This window comes from Monopterus albus, unplaced genomic scaffold (genome assembly GCF_001952655.1).
Source record: "Monopterus albus unplaced genomic scaffold, M_albus_1.0 scaffold67.1, whole genome shotgun sequence".
Taxonomy (NCBI): Eukaryota; Metazoa; Chordata; class Actinopteri; order Synbranchiformes; family Synbranchidae; genus Monopterus; species Monopterus albus.
In genome coordinates, this window is record NW_018127947.1 from 2,537,624 (window position 1) to 2,549,996 (window position 12,373).

Sequence of the window (12,373 nt, forward strand, 5' to 3'; positions counted from 1 at the left end):
TTCAAGGTCAAAGTGTTTGTCATATGCACAGTTAGGAAACATGTTTCCCTGTACAATGAAATTCTTACTTTTCCGTCTACATGAATGCCACAAAATACAAGTGAAATATAAAGTAGATGAGCAATAACAAATCTAAATAGGCAGTAACACAAACCTAAGGCACCTTAAAGCAGCAAGTGAAGGAAGCAAATAAAAATACAACAAGAACACAATATAATGCTGAGAGAATATGTGCTACGTGGGAGCTGTGATGTGCAAATATTCAGCAGTGAGTGTGCAATTATGCATGTGCAAAATGAGTATGTAAATGGTACAGATGGAATTACATGAGGTAGATCCTGAGTCAGCTGTTTAAGAGTCTCATGGCAGTCGGAAAGAAAGAGCTTTTCAGTCTAGAGGTCCTGCATTTCACACTTCTGAGCCCCTGACTGGAGGGTAGGGATATGAACAGTCCATGCTGGGGGAGGGTGGGGTCCTTGACGATGGAGGCAGCTTTCCTACGCACCCTGCGGTGGTAAATGCTCTGCAGAGAGGGCAGTGGAGTCCTGGTGATCTTCTCCACAGTCTTTACCACTCTCTGCAGTCGCTTGTGGTCCATAGCAGTAGTGTTGCCGTACTAGACAGTGATGCAGCTGGTCAAGATGCTCTCAATGATGCAGCTGTAGAAGTTGCTGAGGATCCTAGGCGACATGCCAAACCTCCTCAGCCTCCTTGACCAGCTGTCTGGTGTTATGTGTCCAGGTGAGGTCCTCACTGATGTGGACACCCAGGTATTTGAAGCTGCTCACCTTCTCCACTTCGAGCCTCCGGATGAACAGTGGCTGATGGGTTCCCCTCTCCTTCCTCATGTCCACTATCACCTCCTTCATCTTGTCCGTGTTGAGGCTGAGATTATTGTCCTTGCACCATGACACCAGACCAGCCACCTCCCTCCTATAGGCTGCCTCGTGCCCACCAGTGACCTATCACTGCGGTGTCATCCACGAACTTCAGGATGATGTTGTCTTTGTGGGAGGCAACACAGTTGTAGGTGAACAGGGTGTAGAGGATGGGACTGAGGACACATCCCTGTGGGGTGCCAGTGTTTGTAACAATGCTGGCTGAAGTCATATTGCCAATCCTGACAGTCTGGGGCCTGCCAGTCAGAAAGTCCAGGAGCCAGTTGCAGGGGGTGGGGAGCAGACCTAGTGTGGACAGTTTGTGGGTGAGTTTGTGGGGGACAACTATGTTGAAGGCGGAGCTGTAGTCAATGAAGAGTATCCTGATGTAGGAGTCTCCATTTTCCAGGTGAGAAAGGGAATAGTGGAGGGCAGCCGTGATGGCATCTGAGGTGGCCCTGTTGGGCCAGTAAGCATACTGCAGGGGGTCCAGGGTGTCCGGTATACTGCTCTGGATGTGGGCCAGCACCACCATCTCAAAACACTTCATAGTGATTGGGGTGAGTGCCACTGGCCTGTAGTCGTTCAGGCAGGTGACTGGGCTCTTCTTGGGAAGGGGGACGATGGTTGTGGTCTTAAAACAGGTGGGAACGGTGCTCTGGCTGAGGGAGAGGTTGAAGATGGTGCTGAGAACATCAGCCAGCTCATTGGCACATACTCTTAGAGCCCGCCCAGGGATGTTGCCTGGTCCTGCTGCTTTGCGGACTGAATGACACTCAGACCCAACAAATGCAGCAGTAAAAGGAGATCTATGCATCTCCTCTGCTCTGATGTGAGTTGTCAAAACAAAACACCTGAAAGACATCAGTTAACTTCCCAAGTGTTTTCTGACAGTTCACAGACCACACTGATATTTTACAGTATCACATTTTCACCCAGCATCCATGTGAACCTCATGATGTTGTACGCAATGTGAAAATACACCTCTCACACTACAGATGTGTTGAAAGTGACATTTTTCAGAATAAAACGTCGGCTCTGGCAGCTCACTCAGGGCTCACACTGTCCCCTGGGGGCACCGGTACCCAAACAGGTAGTTATCCCCAAAAGTGTCTCAGCAGATTCTGCGTACGACACAAACAGGCTCTATTCTAAATTGAAACAGCTGTAAAAAAAACAGGCTGTCAGAGCAGTGAAATAAGCAGAAACAGAAGAGATGTAGAATTAGTTTTGATGTCCGGCAGATCTACCAGATTGATCTGCGAGGTGTCGCCACCGCTGTGTGGAGGCCATGAAGGCAGGGAAACAGTCTGTCCAAAGCAGATCTGATTATCTTCTTATTGCCACTTACTGTGGGTCTGCAGAACAGAGAGACTGCATCATCTCTCCGATTACTGTGAAAATTCAGTTTGTCTCTGGTGGTTGCGTTTTACTTGCCATGAATGGCAAGGAGCAGGACTGCTGAAGGTCAAGCTGAAGGGAGTCCACTATGAGTTGATGGGACAGAAACCGGGTTTTAAATGAGCCATAAAAAAATATAAAAACATTTTTAAAAATTTATTTTACCCTGAGTTTTTATATATCGTTCAATGGATGTCTTACACCTCACATGTGTAGTGACTTGGCATATATCAAAATCTTATTGCTTATAAATGTGAAAGTGTTTTTTTTTTTTCAAATGTATTAAATAGAGATGTACTGCTCAATTGGCAGAGATCAGAAGTGTTTGGTTTTCAGGTGACAATCAAGCGGTAGCCTCCGAGGCAAAAAAATTACCATTTGTACACACATCAGTGTGATGATATCTACGAAAAAAACCACAGAAATCACCTCTGGGAAAAATGAATTTGTTTTGAACTTTGAATTTTTGGCTTGGCTCATGTCCCATCCACTAACATGGAAGGGGCGGTGTTTATGACCTGCACTGCAACTGTTTCCTGACGGTATCTTGTTTTACATGTAATTTTTCTGTTTTAGCCTATGTCTCATCCATTCTGTTTGACAGTAATTCACAGTAAGCAACTCTTGGCTTCAGTTTCTGCTGAAATCAAGATGACTGTGATTGGCGATCACCTGGCCGTCGGTCGCACTGTGTCATAGGATATCAGCACAGAGTTCAGCATTCTTCGGCGTTATGCAGTTGCCCCTGTAGTGAAGCTGTGCACTTCTTGAATCTGTCGGGCTGTCCTGGGGGTACGGGGCTAAAAAGCCAGGTCTTATTCACAATGGATGGCAGCTGTGCCTGGCCCTGTGTTTTGAATTTATGTATATTAGAACGCTCATCAGTTCTTGGAAGCAGTGGCACCTCTTTCCTTTTCTCCAACCAAGGCCAAAGCAGTGGAGTGCATCTCCCCTGAGATTTTTTTTAGATCACATTTACTTTTTAGAACAGTATTTCATGGCTTCTGTACTGTGACTCTGATTTTATCAATGGTCCAGTGTGCGCTGTGGGCTCCACATGATGCAACACTGTTTTATGTGTTACGCTACACAGCGTGTGCGCTGCAGTCCAGACACCCACTCTGAACAAACTTGTAATTTGCTGGTGCAACAGGCTGCTAGCTTAATCAGTCAAGCTCACTGTGATCCTGTCTTCCTTTAGTTGAACCCAGCCTACATCACCACATCTGGAAGCTCCCATAAATATTCACAGCCTGCACATAAATCAGACTAAATTGTGCACTATGTGGTTGACTATTTTGTAGGACAACAAACTGGCCAAAAACACGTGGGATATCCAAATGCTTGAATTTAATATGGCTTAAATTAAAGGTATCCTGTAGAGAGTCTGACCTCTAGTAGAACCATGGAGCAGTTTTTTTTTTGTCTGTCCCTGTTTTGCCAGTGCCCTGCAAGTGGCAATAATGAGCCAAGAAGCCAAATGATATGTCAAAAAAAATGACAGAAGAAAACAGCAAGTGAGAAAACTTGGATGTAAACAATGCTGGATCCTTGCTTGTAAAACTTTTTAAAAATCAGCCTTGTAAATGTTTTATAAGGTGTGTTTGACCTCGAGGATCCACTCAGTGTATTATGTTGAGAATGTAAACATAACTGTGTTTACTCCACAGGGCACCTTTAATCTTTCTCCCCTTCTCCCACAGTTTCATTCACCCCTCTGTCTGCATGTGTGCTGCTGTCTACTTGTGAATTATTTCTTTCCCTCTCTATCGCTCAGTTCCCTGAACTTTCAAGGTCTCGGCCAGTGAATGCAGCAGAAATCACCCTTGATCACCTTCATCCTAGTTTAAGCCTTTTTGTTTTCATCATCCAGCCACAGAGCCCAGCCTCCATCTCCAACCAATTCCCTCTCTAATCACTGCAAATACATGTCCAATGAAACAGCAGAGGAGAAGCCTTTTATACAAAGAAGAAAACCACTTTCAAGGCCAGGTGTCTTGTTTGGCTCATCGCCTGAGATTATGGCTCGATGAGAGGTGGTTACATCAGATCCTCGCTGGTGGAAAATTAACTTGAGGCCAGTGTTGTTAAGCCTGTTTCAAGCCAGCAGTGCTACCTGGGTTAGACATTAAATTAAATTCTGTGAGAATACCTGCCCGCTCATATAGGCTATTTGTAGTGTAGTACTGTAGAACATAACACACATGGGCAGAGGGTTCCTGGAAGTGTGCGTTCATTGTGCACAGTCATCTGAAAGCACCCGGTTTATGACCTGCACTGCAACTGTTTCCTGACGGTATCTTGTTTTACATGTAATTTTTCTGTTTTAGCCTATGTCTCATCCATTCTGTTTGACAGTAATTCACAGTAAGCAACTCTTGGCTTCAGTTTCTGCTGAAATCAAGATGACTGTGATTGGCGATCACCTGGCCGTCGGTCGCACTGTGTCATAGGATATCAGCACAGAGTTCAGCATTCTTCGGCGTTATGCAGTTGCCCCTGTAGTGAAGCTGTGCACTTCTTGAATCTGTCGGGCTGTCCTGGGGGTACGGGGCTAAAAAGCCAGGTCTTATTCACAATGGATGGCAGCTGTGCCTGGCCCTGTGTTTTGAATTTATGTATATTAGAACGCTCATCAGTTCTTGGAAGCAGTGGCACCTCTTTCCTTTTCTCCAACCAAGGCCAAAGCAGTGGAGTGCATCTCCCCTGAGATTTTTTTTAGATCACATTTACTTTTTAGAACAGTATTTCATGGCTTCTGTACTGTGACTCTGATTTTATCAATGGTCCAGTGTGCGCTGTGGGCTCCACATGATGCAACACTGTTTTATGTGTTACGCTACACAGCGTGTGCGCTGCAGTCCAGACACCCACTCTGAACAAACTTGTAATTTGCTGGTGCAACAGGCTGCTAGCTTAATCAGTCAAGCTCACTGTGATCCTGTCTTCCTTTAGTTGAACCCAGCCTACATCACCACATCTGGAAGCTCCCATAAATATTCACAGCCTGCACATAAATCAGACTAAATTGTGCACTATGTGGTTGACTATTTTGTAGGACAACAAACTGGCCAAAAACACGTGGGATATCCAAATGCTTGAATTTAATATGGCTTAAATTAAAGGTATCCTGTAGAGAGTCTGACCTCTAGTAGAACCATGGAGCAGTTTTTTTTTTGTCTGTCCCTGTTTTGCCAGTGCCCTGCAAGTGGCAATAATGAGCCAAGAAGCCAAATGATATGTCAAAAAAAATGACAGAAGAAAACAGCAAGTGAGAAAACTTGGATGTAAACAATGCTGGATCCTTGCTTGTAAAACTTTTTAAAAATCAGCCTTGTAAATGTTTTATAAGGTGTGTTTGACCTCGAGGATCCACTCAGTGTATTATGTTGAGAATGTAAACATAACTGTGTTTACTCCACAGGGCACCTTTAATCTTTCTCCCCTTCTCCCACAGTTTCATTCACCCCTCTGTCTGCATGTGTGCTGCTGTCTACTTGTGAATTATTTCTTTCCCTCTCTATCGCTCAGTTCCCTGAACTTTCAAGGTCTCGGCCAGTGAATGCAGCAGAAATCACCCTTGATCACCTTCATCCTAGTTTAAGCCTTTTTGTTTTCATCATCCAGCCACAGAGCCCAGCCTCCATCTCCAACCAATTCCCTCTCTAATCACTGCAAATACATGTCCAATGAAACAGCAGAGGAGAAGCCTTTTATACAAAGAAGAAAACCACTTTCAAGGCCAGGTGTCTTGTTTGGCTCATCGCCTGAGATTATGGCTCGATGAGAGGTGGTTACATCAGATCCTCGCTGGTGGAAAATTAACTTGAGGCCAGTGTTGTTAAGCCTGTTTCAAGCCAGCAGTGCTACCTGGGTTAGACATTAAATTAAATTCTGTGAGAATACCTGCCCGCTCATATAGGCTATTTGTAGTGTAGTACTGTAGAACATAACACACATGGGCAGAGGGTTCCTGGAAGTGTGCGTTCATTGTGCACAGTCATCTGAAAGCACCCGAATGATGCAGGCAGATGAAGAGAAGCTGGTCGAAACCCTTTTTAAAGTTCAAAGACAAACATGGTGACCTGGTGGAGAGGCTGTGCAAAGAAATTCACCACGCGCCCTCAACACTTTGCACTGATATTACAGCAGGGGTCAGTGACCTGCATGGGTCACACTTCTGTTTATCGCTTTACACTGTCTGAAACCTGATCTCACATCTGGAACAGAAGGTAAACGTCTGCTGCAGGACACAATGTCACAAGCATAGTGGGATGTTTAATACATAACAAGGTCACATTAGTCACAAACTTATGTTTGGTCAGATTAAAGGTCAGATTTGTTTATTGACAGACAACCTCAGGAAATGTTACATTTACCTATGAACATACTGGCATTAAAAACCATATGGGATGGATCAAACTAAACTAAATCACTCTAAAGATAAATTCAGTAAATAAAGCAGCTCAAAGCCACTGCAGTGAGACTGGACCCATTTATTTCATTGTTTGTATAATCCTTCACATATTTATTAACATGAACCATAACAGAGAGGGAGAGTTGTGCGATTTTCTGATCAACAGACGAAGGATTAACACAAAGCTTTACCTCAGGCCAACTGGACAGCTTTGTGTGTGTGTGTGTGTGTGTGTGTGTGTGTAAATCCTATTACTTGCCACGGCAGATAAAGACGAGCAGATTATCCCTTTAGTGTAACAACACAAAGCAGCCAGCGATTAGCTCAGTGATAGTTTGTCCACCTAAATACGGGATGCAGTGTGTGTGTGTGTGTGTGTGTGTGTGTGGGAAATTAGGGCTCAGAAGTTGCCAGTGCTCGTGACAGTAATGGGAACCTAATGTGCTTTGTTTGCATGTGTTGTGTTGACATTCAGACTACTAAAACACAGGAAGTGTGTATAAAAACAACTGCAGCTCCTTCACTGTATCTAAACAGGGGTTAAAAAGTCTGACACCTCCCACCCAGACAGAACAGAGACAAACACACCCCAGCACCTCCCTTGGGGCACAATCTATAAAGAACCATTGCTTTCATAACCTGGTGGCTATAGGAACAACTGAACATTATCACACTCATGTGAAACACTGCAGGCCAGTTGGACTAGACTGGCTTAGTTTGAGCTAGGTGTGCCTAATAATCTGACCACTGAGTGTGAGAGTGTGTGTGTGAGAGAGAGAGAGAGAGAGAGAGAAATGCAGCGAAGGAACCAAAATAAAGATGGCAGCATTAAAAATCATCAGCAGTGGCTCTTAAATCTGTCACTCTGCTTTACAGCCGTCTCCATTTTTATGGGCGTACTGATAGAAAGACAGTCACTGAAGACTGCCTTCATGATTGGCTGCAGGTGCACTACACTCACACACACACACGCACACAGGATTTCCTCCTGCAGCCATTGTCACGCCATCAGAGGTTGTTATAGAAAAAATTCAAGCAAAAAATAATAAAATGGAGATTGCCAGACAGAAGGTTGAACATGAATAAGTCGAGGAAACTGCAGATGCACTACTACATGCACGCGCGCACACACACACAGGTCTGGAGCCACATACCAACAGAACATCATAGAAATGTGCACACACTCAAGCAGCCACATACATAAAGATGTGATTACCTTATGTAGGGCCTCAGTCAACCTCGCCTGGGACGGTGACCAACCACACACACACACACACACACACACACACACACGCCTGCATGATATAAGGAAAATGTGTGGTGCAATGACACTGTTCAAATTGCGATGATGATATGACTTGTGATAAATATTTAAGTGTATTCTAGCTATATGGTTCCTACCTTTCTGCTTTAACAGGCAGACTGCTAACAGAGCCCAAACATTAAATAGTCTAGTCCTACTGAGTAAGCAAATGAAATAATTACTTCAGACCTGGTTATATTGAAAAAGCAAGAAATGACCATAAAACCGTAGTCGTTGCCTTTTAGGCCTGCAGCTTCAGGAAGAATTGAAACAGCTGCTCTTTACTCACAACATGACCAAAGATTACACAGTTACAATCTGAAATGCTAAAAAGACGTGAAATGCTGTGTGGCGAAAAACACGAAGGCTCAGTGTCTCATAATTTGTCCGAGTATAATGTGTCAACTGTTACTGATCAGCTGACATGCAATCAATCAGACTTACATCTGACAACTTCACTGCCATGTCAGTCATCTCCACGGTGGCTCTGACTAGTTGTGGACTGAAAGTGTCTCCCGATTGCGTCCCCTATGCTACATGCTGTCTTGGATGTATTCTGTTCGTTGCCATCCTGAGGACAACAGTAAATCAACGAGACTGAGCAGAGACGCTGCTGCAGCAGCACATGCACAACACGTCAGCACTGACATCTTGTCTTGTTTACAACAAATCTTTGCACTCAAAATCTCAGACAACCGCTGTAAGCAGAAATGACAGTGCCACTCAAAGATAAAACCATAGACTAGAAGACCAACCACACTCACATCACGCCAACTTTAACCACCGACAGGTCAGTGAGCCTCAGTACAGACATCAGTGCAGCAACCCGGGGCCCAGGTGGCTCAGGATAGAACACAACAACCACATCTCACAGCACACACCAACATGAAACATCCAGAGTATCAGAAAACCAGCTTCCTCACCTTTGGCAGCAGCTTGTTGTTGCTCAGACGTAATGGCAATGTCTGTCAGATCCAGTCTGTTCTGTCCAGCACTGTCCTGATCCGCCTGTCAAAGGGAAACACACATATCACTTACCAGAACAGAAACACTCCGTGAAGCTATGGCTGAGGTTTCTAAATGCTCTGTGTCCTTCTACAAAGTTCAACGTGAAGGATGACAAATATACAGTACTTCTCTTCCTGTTTACCCGGGTGAAGTGGTACCAGAGCAGAAATGCAGCTACAAACATCAGTTACCATCCGGGTCCTAATTTCATATATTTCTTCATCTTCCTACACTCGTTCTGTTTCAGTCTTCGTCCTTGTAGTGTTTACAACGGACAGTCTGACTCTGACCCTACCAGCCTGTCGCCTACAGCATCTGACAGAAACAGCTGTAAAGCATCTACTGTAAGTTGCTGCACACAATCACACTTATCAAGATGACCGCCACCACGACCAACACAACTACATTATTTTGTGAGTTAAACATCTGTGTGCTTCAGGAGCCTCTGTTAACTCTAAGAAGCAACCAGCAGTGACGAACAAGAGAAGAAGGACTTCACCTGAAAAACCAGACAGAAAAAAACAAAATCAATTTCAGGCGCACAGAGGAAAATGCACAGCGTTGTAGTAAAGCTGCTCAGCAGGTTTCCTCATCATTACTGAACACACAGGTTGATTCTTACACTAAACAGCAACAAGAGCCATCTAAATGTAAATGACATATAACCCATCAACAGCTGACGTTACCCAGGCACATGTGAGCTCAGCAGTGTCAGGAACCACAAGTGAAAAGCCATTAAACAGCACCGAAACAACATGAAGAGGCTTCAGGCCAAACGGATCCGTTATTACCGACACTCAGCAACAGTAACACACACCAGCATTTTGTGCAGAAAGAAAGTAGAGGGCAAAAACTTGTATATTCTGACAGCAGTGCACTTTTAAAACTAGTAGGTGGTTCCTGGCACAGCTGCTTGTGCTGGGACAGCATCTACAGTATAGGTCTTTGTACTATGCCTGCAAAAGTTTTGCAAATTTTATTACTAATAATGCACTAGGGCTGGGGTTATTTTCATTACTGACAACACTGCAGATTATTTCTTCAACTGATCAATTAATTGTTTGATTTAAAAATGTGAAAAATGCCTGTTAACATTTTGCTACATCCCTAATTGAAGTCTTCACTTTGTCTGTTTTGTCTGTTTATTGGCATGAGACAAAGGTCAGCAGCAAATCCTCACAGCTGCTTGAGGAATCACTTCAGTGTTTAATCAGTTATCAGAGCAGCTGCTGCCTACATTTCGTTGCAGCGCTACAATACCAAGCTATATGTGTGATGCCAGACGATATTTGTCAGCAGAGCCACAGTAATCACAGCACACGCAGAGACATTATGCACCAGATGAAGGAGTCTCCGCTCCTGGAGCCGAGCTGAATTCACCTGCTGATGAAAGGAAACTCAAGTGTTGATATTTTTCATAGGTTTGCTAAGACGATGATTGCAGGTTATATTTCAGGGGAGAAGCTGTTTCCATTCATCACCGTTTTATTTCAATCTCCAGATGAAATTAAGAAGCCGAGTCAATGTTTCCTTTCTGCTCTACTCAGCTAATTACCAATCAGAGCAAATTTAAAGGCACTGGGAGCTATGTGCACCTCACATCTTAATTATGTGTGTGCGCATGTGTGTAATGAAAAGGGCCAGAGAGAGTGAGCACAGATGAAAAATAAGAGTCATCACTCTGCTGAAGTGGTTTAAACAACACTCATGCATCACAGTGTCGCTGTGGGGAACAGGCCTCATATCTACTGTTGTGTGGATTGTCAAACCCGCTCTCAAGACGACAAACGAATTTTCAGACCCACTAAAAATACAGTTTCTGTACAAACTGAGTCAATTATCTTTAGTCCATTATTTAATGTTTAGAATTTCTTTTACCACCAGTTTGAAGAAGGCTGCCCGTCACTCGGAGGTTTCTAACTGCAGCTGTCAGATAACCATGGAGAAGTGAAGAGCACACGTCTTGTCTTTTCAGTAACAACAGTTCAAACTGATGTTGGTCTGAAAATCCTTCGTCTCTTTCCCAGGAGAGGTTGGAAAAACACACATATAAAGTACATTTTTGTTTAGACCAAGAAGTCACATCATTTCTGTTGTGTTTCCTCTAATGGGATGGATCTGGCTCAGACAATGTAGAGGTTTAATAATAAAAGAGACCAAAGCAGCAGCAGCAGCGCAGAGACAGACAGACAACCAACACCAACACAGAGCTGCAAAACAGGACCAGCAACAGTAAAGAACTACTACTTAAGCAAAGTGGAAATTTGAAGAATGACTTTAACATGATTAAAATGAGATGGGAAGGTGTGTCATGGGTCCATACTGAATCCTCCACATGTGCACGGCCTACCTGTGTTTACAAATAGGCACCACAGGAAGAAATGCACTGACTAAACGTTTCTTCTTTCTGCAGTACAGGACAACACCATCAATATGTGCTTAGTATTAATTAACCCCTCGGTGTCAACAAAGACCTGACCATTAACAGCTGGCTTTATGGCAGAGCAGTTCTCTTGGATTAGACTGTACGGATGTACCCAATAAAATGGCCACAGTGCAAATTAAAAAGAGGAAATTAAGGTTAAGCAAGTAGCTGACGTTACAGTTCCCAACCTGTGCGTGGAGCAGCTCGTCCGTCCATCACCTGTAACCTCCTGCAGACTAGTTCCGTCTGTAACTTGGCATTTTTCTGCTCTGGCAGCTCAGTATTTCGTATTATGTCTCCAGTATCGTCATCTTCCGTCAGACCCAAGATGTAGTCTCTGCGCTGTAAGGTTGTTAATTAGGAAAACACACGTACAGCAGAGCAGCAGGTTAATTAGCATCCAACGTTCACACCTGTACGAACAAGGTGTTTGCGTCGATTATCACCTGTTCCTGTGGTACTTTAGCGCTGTTTTAACGTGTCCACACTGCAGAAGTTTAATCCAATTCACGGTTTATCTGTCAAAAGCCTAAATTCTGCCGAACATCATACTTTAGTTTAGACGGTGCGTTCAAACTCGCGCTCCATCTCCTGTCCGCCATATTGGATCGTAAAGGGCGTGGCCGCGCTTATTCGCAGCTTTTAAAACTTTATGTCAACAAACTTTATCACTACTCGGTAAAGTTACATAAACAAAACGTGGAAGAAATAAAGAGAAGGAAGAAATACAGATGTGTCAGATGTAAGGAAAATCTTGGAAAACTGAGTGGAAATTCAAACGCACGAGTCGCTGCTTGATCAGTTTGATTGATCCTTTTAATCACAGAATGTCAAACAGTGGGGAAATGCCTGTTGTGACTTTCCAGATCAAATGTGGTGAATTATTTCATTTAATTAATTAAGTTGGAATATTGTTTGATTTAAAACCTGATCGTAAAATA

General features: G+C 43.8%; 1 long non-coding RNA gene across 1 annotated transcript in view; it reads right to left on the minus strand.

The window, feature by feature from the left end:
* Positions 1-12,046, minus strand: part of LOC109962694 (uncharacterized) — a 93,816-nt gene extending 81,770 nt beyond the window's left edge. The window contains exons 1-3 of the long non-coding RNA XR_002275299.1: positions 11,879-12,046; positions 11,621-11,774; positions 8,923-9,007 (exon numbers count right to left, since the gene is read on the minus strand). This is a non-coding gene — a long non-coding RNA (uncharacterized LOC109962694). The remainder of the gene's footprint in view (positions 1-8,922; positions 9,008-11,620; positions 11,775-11,878) is intronic.
* Between the last annotated feature and the right edge of the window lie 327 nt (positions 12,047-12,373).